Source organism: Salvelinus alpinus, chromosome 15 (assembly GCF_045679555.1).
Source record: "Salvelinus alpinus chromosome 15, SLU_Salpinus.1, whole genome shotgun sequence".
Taxonomy (NCBI): domain Eukaryota; kingdom Metazoa; phylum Chordata; class Actinopteri; order Salmoniformes; family Salmonidae; genus Salvelinus; species Salvelinus alpinus.
Genome location: NC_092100.1, coordinates 55,495,427 through 55,511,616, shown reverse-complemented (window position 1 = coordinate 55,511,616; position 16,190 = coordinate 55,495,427).

Genomic DNA, 16,190 nt, shown 5'->3' with positions numbered 1-16,190 from the left:
AGAATATATATAATTAAATTGAGTGTTCATATACATTATCAGAATAAAACATTTGGTAGTGGAATTGGGGAAATCGGGTATAGACTTTAATATCCATTATTCTTTTTATCATTAAATAGCCTACCTAAAATATGTAATGAGTCTTATTAAACTGTGTAGAATTGCAGGATATTAGCTGAAAAACAAAAAATTTCTTAGGTACAGTAGCAGTCAAAAGTTTGGACACCTACTCATTCAATAGTTTTTCTTTATTTTTACTATTTTCTACATTGTAGAATAGTACTAAAGACATCAAAACTATGAAATAACACACATGGAATCAGGTAGAACCAAAGAAGGCACCCTTTGCTTTGATGACAGCTTTGCACACTCTTCGCATTCTCTCAGCCAGATTCACCTGGAATGCTTTTCCAACAGTCTTGAAGGAGTTCCCACATATGCTGAGCACTTGTTGGCTGCTTTTCCTTCACTCTGCGGTCCACCTCATCCCAAACCATCTCAATTGGGTTGAGGTCGGGTGATTGTGCAGGCCAGGTCATCTGATGCAGCACTCCATCACTCTCCTTATTGATCAACTAGCCCTTACACAGCCTGGATGTGTGTTGGGTCATTGTCCTGTTGAAAAACAAATGATAGTCAAATGATATGTGGTAGCCATGCTGGTTAATAAGTGTGCCTTGAATTTGAAATAAATCACTGACAGTGTCACCAGCAAAGCACCATCACACCTCCTCGATGCTTCACGGTGGGAACCACACATGTGGAGATCATCCGTTCACCTACTCTGCATCTCACAAAGACACAGCGGTTTGAACCAAACATCTCACATTGGGACTCATCAGACCAAAGGACAGATTTCCACCAGTCTAATGTCCATTGCCTGTGTTTCTTGGCCCAAGCAAGTCTCTTCTTATTATTGGTGTCCTTTAGTAGTGGTTTCTTTGCAGCAATTTGACCATGAAGCCATGATTGACGCAGTCTCCTCTGAACAGTTGATGTTGAGATGTGTCTGTTATTTGACCACTGTGAAGCATTTATTTGGGCTGTAATTTCTGAGGCTGATTGGTTGGAATTGAGAGAGGCGATTGACAGGTCTGAAGGCTAGTCAGGTTCTGTGTATTCAAATTATATATTTTAAACTTACGTAATTCCATAGTTCATTTTTGTCAGGGACCATGTATACGGAACAAAAATATAAACGGAACATTCAAAGTGTTGGTCCCATGTTTCATGAGCTGAAATAAAAGATTCCAGACATTTTTAATACGCACAAAAAGCTTATTTCTCTCAAAGTTTGTGCACAAATTTGTCTACATCCCTGTTAGTAAACATGTCTCCAAGATGATATGCCACACCTGTCAGGTGGATGGATTAAGAAGCCGATTAAACACTTTGATCATTACACAGGTGCACCTTGTGCTGGAGACAATAAAATGCCACTCTAAAATGTGCAGTTTTGTTGCACAACTCAATGCCACAGATGTCTCAAGTTTTGAGGGAGTGTGCAATTGGTATGCTGACTGAAGGAATGTCCACCAGAGCTGTTGCCAGATAATTTTATGTTAATTTCTCTACCATAATCCGCCTCCAACGTCGTTTTAGAGAATTTGGCAGTACATCCAACCGGCCTCAAAACCACAGACCACATTTAACCACGTCAGCCCAGGACCTCCACATCCAGCTTCTTCACCTGTGGGTTTGCACAACCGAAGAAATTCTGCACAAACTGTCAGAAACCGTCTCAAGGAAGATTGTCTGCGTGCTCGTCGTCCTTACCAGGGTCATGGCCTGACTTCCATGTGTTATTTCATAGTTTTGATGTTTTATTATTATTCTACAATGTAGAAAATAGTAAAACTAATGAAAAAACCTGGAATAAGTAGGTGTGTCCAAACTTTGGACTGGTACTGTACGTCGAGTTAAACAAAATAATACAATTAATAAAAGCATGACATTTTTCAAATGTGAAAAAGGTGGTCAAGATGTGTTGGTATCTGTACTGGTGGCGCAAAAGCCATGACAGGGAGACATAGTGGAGTGGTAACGCGCGTGCAAGAAGTTGCTCCCGATGCCACTTGAGTACACTGCAGCATCCACCGAGAGGCTCTTGCTGGCCAAAGAATGCCTGACAGCTTGAAAGACTTTTTGTACACAACAGTGAAAATGATTAACTTTGTTAAAGCAAGGCCCCTGAACTCTCGTGTATTTTCTGCATGATGACGAGTTTCTCATATGATTGGCCTATCTGGGTGATGTTTTTTCTCGCCTGAATGATCAGAATCTAGGATTACAGGGACTCTCCGCAACTATATTCAATGTGCGGGACAAAATTGAGGCTATGATTAAGATGTTAGAGCTCTTTTCTGTCTGCATTAACAAGGACAACACACAGGTCTTTCTATCATTGTATGATTTTTTGTGTGCAAATTAACTCAAGCTTACAGACAATGTCAAATGTGATATAGCGAAGCACCTGAGTGAGCTGGGTGCACAATTACACAGGTACTTTCCCAAAACGGATGACACAAACAACTGGATTCATTATCCCTTTCATGCCCTGCCTTCAGTACACTTACCGATATCTGAACATGAGAGCATTATCGAAATTGCAACAAGCGGTTCTGTGAAAATGTAATTTAATCAGCAGCCACTGCCAGATTTCTGGATATGGCTGCGCTCAGAGTTTCTTGCCTCGGCAAATCGTGCTGTTAAGACACTGATGCCCTTTGCAACCACGTACCTATGTGAGAGTGGATTCTCGGCCCTGACTAGCATGAAAACTAAATACAGGCACAGACTGTGTGGGAAATTATTTAAGACTGAGACTCTCTAAAATACAACCCAACATTGCAGAGTTATGTGCATCCTTTCAAGCACACCCTTCTCATTAACCTGTGGTGAGTTATTCACAATAACTTTGATGAACAAATAAGGTTTTTGTCACACCCTGATCTGTTTCACCTGTCTTTGTGATTGTCTCCACCCCCTCCAGGTGTTGTCCATCTTCCCCATTATCCCCTGTGTATTTATACTTGTGTTCTCTGTTTGTCTGTTGCCAGTTCGTTTTGTTTCGTCAAGCCTTTACCTCTGTTCCTGTCTCTCGATTGGTTCCTGTTTTCTAGTTTTCCCAATTTGGACCTTTTCTGCCTTCCCTGAGCCTGCCTGCCATCCTGTACCTTTGCCCCACCTATCTGGATTACTGACCTCTGTCTACCCTGAGCCTGCCTGCCGTCCTGTACCTTTGCCCCACCTATCTGGATTACTGACCCCTGCCTGCCCTTGACCTGTCTTTTGCCTGCCCCTGTTGGATTAATAAACTGTTGTTACTTCAATGTTGTCTGCACCTGGGTTTCACCTGAAACGTGATAGTTTTATATGTAAGATGGCTAAATAAAGAGCAAAATTATTGATTATTATTATATTATAATTTGTGCCCTTGTCCTATAACAGCTCTTTGTCACTTCCCACAAGCCGTTTTTTCTTTTTTTTACCCTTATTTAACTAGGCAAGTCAGTTAAGGACAAATTCTTATTGTGACAAAAACTCACACTCATTCCTACGTTTAACAAATGTATCGTATAGTGTGTGTGTGGCAGGCTTACAAGGATGGCAAAAAACAACATTTGAGAGTGCGCTGACCCTGGTGCTAGAGGGGGTACGCAGCTGGAGGTTGAATGTTTGAAGGGGTACGGAACTATAAAAAGTTTGGGAACCACTGCTCTACAATAAGCCACCTCCAATGTCATTTTAGAGAATTTCGCAGTACATCCAACCGCAGACTCCTGGTTTCAACATTGTGAACAGAGTGCTCCCATGGTGGTGGAGGGGTTATGGTATGGGCAGGCATAAGCTATAGGCAACGAACACAGTTGCGTTTTATCGATGGCATTTTGAATGCACAGAAATTACGTGACGAGATCCTGAGACCCATTGTGAGGCCCATTTTTTAAAAGGTATCTGTGACCAACAGATGCATATCTGTATTCCCAGTCATGTGAAATCCATAGATTAGGGCCTCATTCTTTAAATTGACTGATTTCCTCATATGAACTGTAACTCAGTAAAATCTTTGAAATTGTTTGTCAGGACCCGGTGCGAGAAACAGTCACTAATAATTGTCAGAACCCAGAAGATGAGGCAGACACAGCAGTACTAGAGATGGTGGTTTAATTAAAGAACAAAATCTTCAGGCAAAGAAACTAAATCCACAATGTCCAAAAATAAAGCCAAAAGGCACAAAATGGAAATCCTCCAAAATACAAAAGAAACTCCACAAAGTGGTAAAAAACAGCAGGGAAAAACAAACCTCAAAAGACTACTCAAATAATACACAAGAACTAAACCAGAGAACCTCTGGAAAATCCAACAAGAGAAATATCAGAATAAAACAAGGCTTGGGCTGGGGCTGGGTGCTAACTTACAAACACTGAGCAAGGAACTGAGGAACACACAGGGTTTAAATACTAACAAGGGAATGACCTACAGGTGCAAACAATAATTAGAGCAAGAAAAACAAAAGGTACAAAAAAGGTGCAATGGGGACATCTAGTGACCAAAACCCGAACAGTCTTGGCCAAAACCTGACAGAATCCCCCTCCTAGGAACGGCTCCTGACGTTCCTACCAGCCTTCTCAGGGTGGAGGGTCCTGAACTGACGAATGAGGTCAGGGTCCAGTATGTCCTTGGCAGGAACCCAGGAGCGCTCCTCGGGACCGTAGCCTTCCCAGTCCACCAGATACTGCCAGGACCGCTGCACCCGGCGGGAATCCAGTATCCGGTGGACGGTATAAGCCGACTGGCCACCGATGACACGGGGCGGAGGGGGAGGTCTGCCTGCCGGGATAAGGGAAGAAAAAACAACAGGTTTTAATAAAGAAATGTGAAATGTTGGATTGATCTTAAGGGATCTGGGTAAGTGCAGGCGAAAAGTAACGGGATTGACTCTCCTGGCAATCTTAAAGGGACCGATGAACCTCTGGGACAGCTTGCGAGACTCCACCCCGTAGTGGTAAATTCTTAGTTGAGAGCCATACTCTCTGGCCGGGGTACAGGGTAGGACCGGGACGGCGACGTCTGTTGGCTTGTCGTTGGTACTGCTGAGAGGAACGCAGAAGATTAAGACGTGCCTTCTTCCACGTAAGCCGACAGCGTCTGATGAACCTCGAGGCTGAAGGCACTCTGACTTCTGCCTCCTGGTCCGGGAACAATAGAGGCGCATAGCCAAACTGACACTCATGCGGGGATATACCAGTGGAGGAGGAGCACAAGGTGTTGTGCGCGTACTCGGCCCAAACAATGAATGATGACCATGTGGACGGGTTGTTGGAAACCATGCATCTGAGGGTGGTTTCCAGCTCCTGATTCATCCTCTCAGTTTGGCCATTGGACTCCGGATGGTACCCTGAAGATAAACTGGCCGTGGCCCCTATGAGTTGGCAGAAGGCCTTCCAAAACCTAGAGGCGAACTGGGGACCTCTGTCGGAAACCATATCTTGCGGAATCCCAAAGACTCGGAACACATGGTTAATCACCAACTCAGCTGTTTCCTTGGCAGAAGGTAATTTGGTCAAGGGAACAAACCTGGCCGCCTTAGAAAACCTGTCGATGATGACTAGGATCGTAGTATTACCATGGGACGGAGGAAGGCCAGTAATAAAGTCCAACGAGATATGGGACCAGGGTCGGTGGGGAATAGATAGAGGGTGAAGGAGTCCTTGAGGGCGGAGGTGAGAAGATTTGCCCTGGCAGCACACGGAACAGGCCTTGACGAAAGTGGCAACGTCTTCTTTTATGGTGGGCCACCAGAACTTACGCTGGATGAACTCCAAGGTGCGACCTACGCCCGGGTGACAGGTGAGGCGAGAGGAGTGCCCCCACAGAAGGACTTGGGACCTTGCTGCCTTGGGAACAAGCAACCGATTAGCAGGACCTCCTCCAGGGCCCGGTTCGATGGCTTGAGCTTGTTTCACGGTATCCTCCACTTGCCACGAGATCGGAGCCACGATCTTAGCGGCCGGAAGGACAGTCATGTCAGTATCTTCTCGAATGGCAGGAGAGTAGATTCGTGACAAGGCGTCCGGTTTGAGATTCTTCGACCCGGGTCTATAGGTGAGGATAAACTGAAATCGGCTGAAGAAAAGAGACCATCGAGCTTGTCTGGAGTTCAACCGCTTCGCCTGCTGGATATACTCCAGATTTTTGTGGTCCGTAAGCACTTGAAACGGTTGAGAAGCCCCCTCGAGCCAGTGTCTCCATTCCTTCAATGCCATCTTAACCGCTAGGAGTTCACGATCCCCCACATCGTAATTCCTCTCGGCCGGGGTAAGCCGGTGAGAGAAGAAGGCGCAAGGATGAAGCTTCTTGTCTTCACCCCTCTGAGACAGGACAGCTCCAACCCCAACCTCTGATGCGTCTACCTCCACCACAAAAGGTTCATCCGCCGTTGGTAGTGTCAGGATGGGAGCAGAGAGGATGCGCTGCTTGAGTCCTTGGAAGGCCGTCTCAGCTTCTCTTCCCCACAGAAACCTTGTGTTGCCACCCTTGGTTACAGCTGAGAGAGGGGCTGCCACCGAGCTGAAGTTCTTGATGAACTTGCGGTAAAAGTTGGTGAAGCCCAGGAAACGCTGAACTTCCTTAACGGACTTGGGGGTGGGCCAATCCGCTACCGCCCCTACCTTCTTGGGGTCCATCTGGACTCGACCGGGTTCCACTATAAATCCCAGGAATTGTACTCGAGAGGAATGGAATTCACACTTTTCCGGCTTAACGTACAAATGGCTGTCTAGGAGGCGTTTGAGCACTTGTCTGACATGCTTAGTGTGTTCTTGAAGGGAGCTCGAAAAGATGAGGATGTCATCCAAGTAAACAAACACGAAGATGTTAAGCATATCCCTAAGCACATCGTTTATGAGCGCTTGGAACACAGCCGGAGCGTTGGTCAGGCCGAAGGGCATCACCGAGTATTCGTAGTGACCAGTAGGCGTGTTGAACGCGGTCTTCCACTCGTCCCCGGGTTTGATCCGCACAAGATGGTATGCGTTCCGCAGGTCAAGCTTAGTGAAGACAACTGCTTCCTGGAGCAGCTCAAAGGCTGTGGCCATAAGGGGTAGCGGGTAGCGGTTACGGACGGTTATGGCATTGAGTCCCCGGTAGTCGATGCAAGGTCGTAATCCACCGTCTTTCTTGGCCACAAAGAAAAACCCTGCTCCCGCCGGCGAGGTAGATGGGGGCATGAGGCCTGCAGCCAGAGCGTCCTTGATGTAGGTATCCATAGCAGCTCGTTCGGGAGGAGAAAGGGAAAAGATCCGACCCCTGGGAGGGCAGGTCCCCGGAAACAGGTCGATGGTGCAATCGTAAGGTCTATGGGGTGGTAGTTTGGTGGCCCTCTGTTTGCTAAATACCAGTTTGAGGTCATGGTAACACTCGGGAACTCGGGACAGGTCGATGGATTCTAGAGACTCGGAAGGGGAACTCGGGGAACTCGGGAAGATACAAGTGGCTTGGCACGTAGGACCCCACTGCTTGATAGTGCCCACAGACCAGTCGATGTGAGGGTTATGGCTGTGAAGCCAGGGATAACCAAGGACGAGAGGGAACTCGGAACAGGAGATCAGATGAAAGTTCATCACTTTCTGGTGTTGGGAAACTGAAAGTCGCAAGGGGGTAGTGGCACGAGTAACAAGTCCAGATCCCAAAGGGCTTCTATCCAACGTAGTAACCCTTATGGGGTCACTCAGAGGTTCAGAAGGAACGCCATTCTCTTTCGCCCAGACCCCATCCATGAAGTTACCTGCGGCTCCAGAGTCTACCAAGGCTTGAAGAGAAAACTCGTGGTCGTCCCAGGAAAGGGTAACTGGAATGAGCAGGCGGGAGTTGGATGGATGGGAGGAGGTTATGTTTCCCGTTACAGTCCTCCCAGGCCTGCACGGGAGAGTGCGTTTCCCTGGAGCCCGGGACACGTGGAGCGGAAATGGCCCGGTTTGCCGCAATATAGACAGCATCGCTCCCTCATCCGGCGGTCTCTCTCAGCCTGGGAGATGCGTCCAACCTGCATGGGTTCTGGTGGAGCCAGCGAGGATAAAGGTGGAGACTCGGAGCTGGAACCGATAGGAGCTAGGGTGAGCGGTCTACGGTTGAGTTCTCTCTCTCTCAGACGCTGGTCTATGCGTGAAGCCAACTTGATAAGGGACTCGAGGTTGTCCGGTGGTTCCCGAGTGGCCAGTTCATCTTGGATGGTGTCAGAAAGACCCTTCAAAAAACACACTGTGAGCGCCTCGTCGTTCCAGCCACTTGCTGCTGCCACAGTGCGGAACTGGATGGCATAGTCCGTCACGCTGCGCCGACCTTGGCGGAGAGTCAGGAGCTATTTGGCTGAGTCAGGGCCGTTGGTAGGACCTTGAAACACTCGCTTGAATTCTTCAGCAAAGGTAGAGTAGCTGGCACAGCAGGGACTTTGGGCATCCCACACAGCAGTAGCCCAGGCTAGGGCTTTTCCCGACAGCAGGGTGATGATATATGCTATCTTGGACCGGTCGGTGGGAAACGACGATGGTTGCAGCTCAAAGGTGAGAGAACATTGGGTGAAAAAACCCCTTACAAACACTCGGATCCCCTGAGAACCGTTGGGGAGGCGGTAGACGAGGTTCAGCCAGGGGGTTAAGTGGTGTTGGAGGGCCAGTAGGAGGCACTCTTTCCTCTGGTCTAAACAAAGATCCCAATGCCCCAGGGCAGTGATTGGGGACACTGCTCTGTGTAGGGTGCCGTCTTTCGGATGGGACGTTAAACGGGTGTCCTGACTCTCTGAGGTCATTAAAGATCCCATGGCACTTATCGTAAGAGTAGGGGTGTTAACCCCGGTGTCCTGGCTAAATTCCCAATCTGGCCCTTAACCATCACGGTCACCTAATAATCCCCAGTTTACAATTGGCTCATTCATCCCCCTCCTCTCCCCTGTAACTATTCCCCAGGTCGTTGCTGCAAATGAGAACGTGTTCTCAGTCAACTTACCTGGTAAAATAACGGTGAAATAAAAAACTGCCAGGGGTACTTGAATCTGATGAACTGGAGCAGAAGCGGTTGCCGGGGAAAGTCGATCCGAAATCTGCTTTATGGAAGTCAGCATCTCTGACAGAAGTTGAGAATGTCTAGCCATTAAGGCCTCTTGCTGAACCAGAGCAGCTTCGTGGCGTTGGACAGTTCCCTCGTGGTGGGACAGCATGGAAAAAAGATCCTGGGTACTGGCTGCCTCTGGGTTCATTATAATGGCTCAGTGTTTCTGTCAGGACCCGGTGCGAGAAACAGTCACTAATAATTGTCAGAACCCAGAAGATGAGGCAGACACAGCAGTACTAGAGATGGTGGTTTAATTAAAGAACAAAATCTTCAGGCAAAGAAACTAAATCCACAATGTCCAAAAAGAAAGCCAAAAGGCACAAAATGGAAATCCTCCAAAATACAAAAGAAACTCCACAAAGTGGTAAAAAACAGCAGGGAAAAACAAACCTCAAAAGACTACTCAAATAATACACAAGAACTAAACCAGAGAACCTCTGGAAAATCCAACAAGAGAAATATCAGAATAAAACAAGGCTTGGGCTGGGGCTGGGTGCTAACTTACAAACACTGAGCAAGGAACTGAGGAACACACAGGGTTTAAATACTAACAAGGGAATGACCTACAGGTGCAAACAATAATTAGAGCAAGAAAAACAAAAGGTACAAAAAAGGTGCAATGGGGACATCTAGTGACCAAAACCCGAACAGTCTTGGCCAAAACCTGACATTGTTGCATGTTGCGTTTGTATTTGTGATATGTTACGTTTGGTATGGTTGCTTTAAGACAGATGGTTACTTGTAGGGTGGTTGATTGGGCCTATAACGCACACTTCTAGCAACCAAATGGTTTTCGAGTTCGAATCTCATCATGGACAACTTTAGCATTTTAGCAACTTTTCATCTCCTTACTACTTTTTAGCTACTTTGCAACTACTTAGCATGTTAGCTAATCCTTCCCCTAATCTTAACTATTTTAGCTAACTCTGCCCTTAACCCTTTAACCTAACTCCTAAACTTAACCCTAACCTTAACCCCTAACCTAGCAAACATTAGCCAGCTAGCTAACGTTAGCCATCTAACTAGAATTTGTAACATAATGTACGTCTTGCATATTCGTAGCATATAATACGAATTGTAATTTGTTACGTATCATCCACAAATGAATACATACCATACAAAACGTCTCACATACAGATACAGTTGAAGTCGGAAGTTTGCATACACTTATGTTGGAGTCATTAAAACTCGCTTTTCAACAACTCCACAAATTTCTTGTTAACAAACTATAGTTTTGGCAAGTCGGTTAGGACATCTACTTTGTGCATGACACAAGTAATTTTTCCAACAATTGTTTACAGACAGATTATTTCACTTATAATTCACTGTATCACAATTCCAGTGTGTCAGAAGTTTACTTACACTAAGTTGACTGTGCCTTTAAACAGCTTGGAAAATTCCAGAAAATTATGTAATGGCTTTAGAAGCTTCTGATAGGCTAATTGACATCATTTGAGTAAATTGGAGGTGTACCTGTGGATGTATTTCAAGGCCTACCTTCAAACTCAGTGCCTCTTTGCTTGACATCATGGGAAAATCAAAAGAAATCAGCCAAGACCTCCACAAGTCTGGTTCATCCTTGGGAGCAATTTCCAAATGCCTGAAGGTACCACGTTCATCTGTACAAACAATAGTACGCAAGTATAAACACCATGGGACCACGCAGCCGTCATACCGCTCAGGAAGGAGACGCGTTCTGTCTCCTAGTGATGAACGTACTTTGGTGCGAAAAGTGCAAATCAATCCCAGAACAGCAAAGGACCTTGTGAAGATGCTGGAGGAAATGTAGTAGTAACATAAAACACATGGATAAAATATAAAGACATAAGACAGCTGAACATTAAAGTAACGAACCACATGTTCACATTTATCATGAGACTGTGGTAATGGAGATATACTAAGGGACGTTCTGGCCCTCTTATTTTCTCCATTGTGCTGACAGACTGACCAGACACATGGGCACCTAAAATAATTGGACACACTAGACTTATAGTCTACACATTCCACTAAAAGCACACATACCAGAGAAATATGCTTAAGGCAACTGGACACTAATGACAAGAAGAGACATAGAGTCTGCCAATTCCAATAAGGACATACCAGAGAACATGCTGGGGCATTGAATTAAATACAGGGTTGAGTCATAGGCCTAGAGGGTAGATGGACATATATTATTTTTAAGACAAGCATGGGTCTGGCCACTATTATAATTTAACTGAAAGCAGATAATGGGCGTTAGTAGGCGTGAACAAGCAGGAAGCCTGAACTAAAAAGATAAGGATGGCAGGAAGAATTAGGGGAGGTATGCTTATTTGCATATGGGGTGGACCCATATGCTATTTATGTATAAATGTTGGAACCGGGGTTGGGAAGCGGGGTGTGTTCCGCGGGGTGTGTTCCGCGGGGACATGCCAGTGGGCTGTACAGTTGTAATAAAGAGCATGTTTGATTTTAAAAGTTCTGGTAAGCGTTGTATTTGAAAATGATTTTCCACGACATAATTGGCGAGCTAGCCAGGAGCTGATAGGGACTGGGACGTTCTTGGCTGATGATGGGTTCTTTGGACAATCTAAACAAACAGAGGTGGCCGCCCAACTAGACGGTAAGCAAGTTCTTACAATAGTTGAAATGTTTGTGTAAGATTGCTCCAGAGATACTGTCTCAGCGAGAGGAGCGCCACGTAAGTCTCTCTTTCAAATTTCCTAAAATGAAACCAGTAAATACAAAAGAACTTTTAAATTCAATGAATTTGCATGTATGTGTAATTTGGGGAATGGTATTAAATGTAAATGTATGCGCATGTATAGAGACTGAGTGAATAGGTGCTGTGAACTTTGCTTGTGTTAGATGTAGAGTGAGCATGCATGCGCTCGTTCAGATCAGACCGTTCGAATGTGTAGCTTAAATGATGCGGTTGTTTGCGCATCTGGCTGAGATGGCTGGTTAACATTTTTGAAAAGGTCTGCTTGGGTGGGATATTCACAGCGCGGCAGAAGGGTCTGTTGGTGAATATTTAGTAGTTAAATTAATATTTCATGGTTACCGCTTTGAAAGAAGGACTGAACGGATGAAATATTTAGAAGGCAGGAAAAACGTTAGCCCGATTGTGCGGCGTTCAACTGCAAAAGTAGCTTATACAGTCAAAGCATAAAACAGTAGGTTGTAGGAAAACGTTAGCCCGATTGTGCGGCGTTCAACTGCAAAAGTAACTTATACGGTCAAAACATAAATCAGTAGTTAAATAAATATTCATAGTTTCCGCTCTGAAATGAGGACTGTATGAGTGAAGTAGTAGGTGCAGGAAAAACGTTGGCCCGATTGTGTGGCGTTCAAATGCAAAAGAAATCCTGCGAATAAAAAACCGCTCTGTCTAGCTACCAGGGTTTGGTAATTCAGTAGGTCACGCCATAATACTACTCTAATAATAGAAGAAAAGATAAGTATTGGGGGTTGAATAGAATATGAAGACAAGCTGATCCGATTAGACAGTAGTCTCGTCATATTGTAGAAGTCTAGGCTTATGTAGGTGGAAGTGAATTAAGTCAATAAGGAAAAACAAGTTGTGTGTGTATGTAGGCAGAACGTCCAGGAGAGGGAGCGCGCAGCTCTCCTGTGACAGAGTAGAGTTGATGAAGGGTGTCGTTAACTGCTATTAGGCAGAGGGAAAGAAGTTAAGAAACATCGAAGTAAAATAAGTTATAAGCAAGGATAAAAACACTGATGTGATAAAGTAGTAAGCGACCATAGTAAAATTACTAAAAAGGTATCAAAATAAAGTATAGACAAAATAAATAACTAAAGGTAAAAGTAAGACGTTAGATAGAGATCTTAATGGAACGGGCAGTGGACCTGTGTGGCTCAGTTGGTAGAGCATGGTGCTTACAAACGCCTGGGTTGAGTGTTCAATTCCCACGGGGGGACCAGGATGAATATGTATGAACTTTCCAATTTGTAAGTCGCTCTGGATAAGAGCATCTGCTAAATGACTTAAATGTAACGTAAATGTAATATTAACAATATGTACACTTTCTTTTCCAGAAAGAATAAGGGAAAAGAAGGGTTTTTTAATCTTCTCTGGTCAACAATGTCATTGGAGACTGCATTACTGTGGAAAGCAGTTAATTAAAGTCAGCCGCTTTAAAAATAAAAATATCTGGATAAGGCTAAAACATGGAGTTCTGGATGAGTGAGTCCAGTCCCTTTGCGATTATTGGCTTATGATTCACTAGTGAGTACACCATGTACTGGGAATGAATATGCATTAGTAGATATATTGGAAGGGTTTTTTCCAATTCAGTTTCAAATTGGGTATGCAAAAGGATGAACATGTTTTTGAAAAATGTATTTAAGTTGCTCCTAAAGAAAGGGGGAGTGGAAACATATTAATGGTCTCAAAATGCCCTGAATCCTAGGAATTTCTTGTGAAAGACTGATCACCTTTTACTAGAAATTGTTGGAACAGGTGGGATATACTTATAAAATGTTTAAGACACTAGACTCTATTCAAACTGTATAATATTATCAGGCCACTCATGAGAGAAACTGAGACAAAAGGGCTATTGGGAAAATAGATAGTACTGGTATTTAAAGTGTTTAGTATAAATGTTAATTATTAAAGGGATGTTGTGTATTGAATAGATAAGGTCAAATTTGAGTTAAAGTAAACACTAAGGATTGTTATCATGAATATTGGGTTGGAAAATGTATAAAATAAAAAATATAACTGTTTAGTTATTTGGATATAGAACTGTTTAACGTTAATAGGCTTAGGGAAGCTCTGGAAACTAATCCTGAGACAAGGAGGTTGACAGAACTTACAGAATTTTAGATTAAAGGTTTTTTGTTTCTTTCGTTTTATAATGTCATTGGAATTGGGATGATAAAATGTAATGTTCAATTGAATAAATAGGTAGTCTGTTGTGCGAAGATACCCATGAATGAAGAAGAAAGAGACCAACAATAACATTGGCATAGAATGAAACGGATGGACGTTTTCCATTACATTACAAATAGTGGTAATATTGTAAATGTGCAATTATTATTATTATTATTATTTTATTTTTTTTATTTTTTTATTTTAATTTCTCTTTTTCTCGTTTGGTCAATTTATTTTTGTTTTGAGGAACATAAGGTTGTGTATATGTTCCTGAGGAGGGACTGATATAAATGATATATAAATTGACTTAAGGATGTTTTAAGTATGTATCAAACAATGGCAGTTATGGGTTAGGGGACTTATAAATGAAGGTAATGGTAGTAAAGGGGTGTTATTTCTAGAAATATGTATAAAAATAGAGATAATTCACAGAAAAGGAAAGATAGCTGGCTGTGTAAAATATAGGGACAATTCTAAAAGTAAATAGAACAATTCACATATCTAAAGATATGGTAAAAAGAATAAGTGGTGGCATTTTGAACACTAGAGCAAAAGTTTAAGAAACTTATTACTTAGTTTTGATAGGATTGGATATTAATCCAACTGGAAGACATTTGACTGATTACATGTTATTGTACAGCAGTTGATGTAGGGAACATCATTTGACTATCATTGAATATTTCTGTGGCAGGAGGCCAGGTATTTGAGGCAGAATGGTTACATAGGGCTGTTATTAAAAATTAAGATTTAGTGATCTTGCTAATGTTGTCAGGAAATAACCCATGTGTTAGTGTGTATGTCCTCAGGAAAAAACAGCCAGAAATGGAAGGGCTTGGGCTGCATTCTGGAGACTGAGTGTACATCAAGATACACCAGGCTGGTGGTATACTTCTTACAACACTGCAGTGGTAAAGTTCTTTATGTCTCTCTTTGGTGGGTGCATAAGTCTCACGAGAAGTAAGGTCCAGCTGAATAATGGGTGAGCTTGAAAACACCATGACAGAGGATGTGGAATCAGAGAGAGAAAGAGAGAGAGATTAGATTCCACTATAGACATACTGGGTTGAGTTTGGAGGCTACTTGTTTTATTTTTAATACATCATGTGAAAGAGAATGGATAATAGGATATTATACTCTAAACAAACATGTTAAAGGGATTGATATGAAAGCATATACAGTGTTGAATTAATTCAAGAAGAGAGAATGTTAATTGTAGGTTATGCACATGATTATCAGTTGAAATGGAGTAGATGGGAAACTAAGTAAAAATGACATGATTTGGGAACACCTCTCAGAACCTGTGGCCGAAAGGGGAAGACTGGGTGGAAGCATGAGGAAGCTTTTTAGGGCTTTTATTTTTGTGGAGTCCAGCAGAAAAGTATCCTGGAGGCATAGAGTCAGGTAAAGAGAGAGTGGGAATTGTCATGGTCTCAGATTTCAGTTTGCATGAATATATTTATGCATAACACATAACATTGTCAATGCTGTTATGTTTTGTCTGTTGTTTTCCAAGTCTTATGTTTAGGAAACCAGAAGGAGAGGGGTTCGCCAGCTTCAGCTGGAATGTCTGTTTGTTGTGTGATGAGTGATGGAAGTAAGAGGATGTATGGTGCAATCTTAGAACAGAGGCCATAAGTCTCTAAGTATGAATGCTTCACAGAAAGTAGGCAGAAACCTGAACCAGGATGAGAGGTTCTGCGTCTGATGATCCAAGGGGACCAGAAGGACCTCTCTCAGTGGTACCAGGAGATCTAGTCCACGTTGGAGGGATCCGGAGGAAGTGGGATCAACCGAGGAGAGATGGACCCTATGAGGTGGCCAAAGCAACAAGAACGGCCGTCCAAGTGAAAAGAAGCCAGACGTGGTACCATCTGAACCACTGCAGCTGAGTCCCAACAGAGAGAAGGATACAACCACATAGAGATGAGGACACTGAGGATGCTGATTCACCAGGAGGGAGCCTGGAGGGAGCAGGAGCAGCGGAAACGATTGAGATGCCAGGGAGGAGCCAAGAAAACAGTAAATCAAGTGAAAGCCAAAATATGACACGTGCACCGACTAATGCACCCAGAAGAGGAGGAGAGGCCTCACAAGGAACAGAATAAGAACGTTTCTTTCCTAAAATTGAAACCCTTCCAGATGGAAGCTAAGTCCGGCCTGAGGAGGGAGCTTCAGGTGAAGAAAGAGGAGGAAAAGTCCCGCA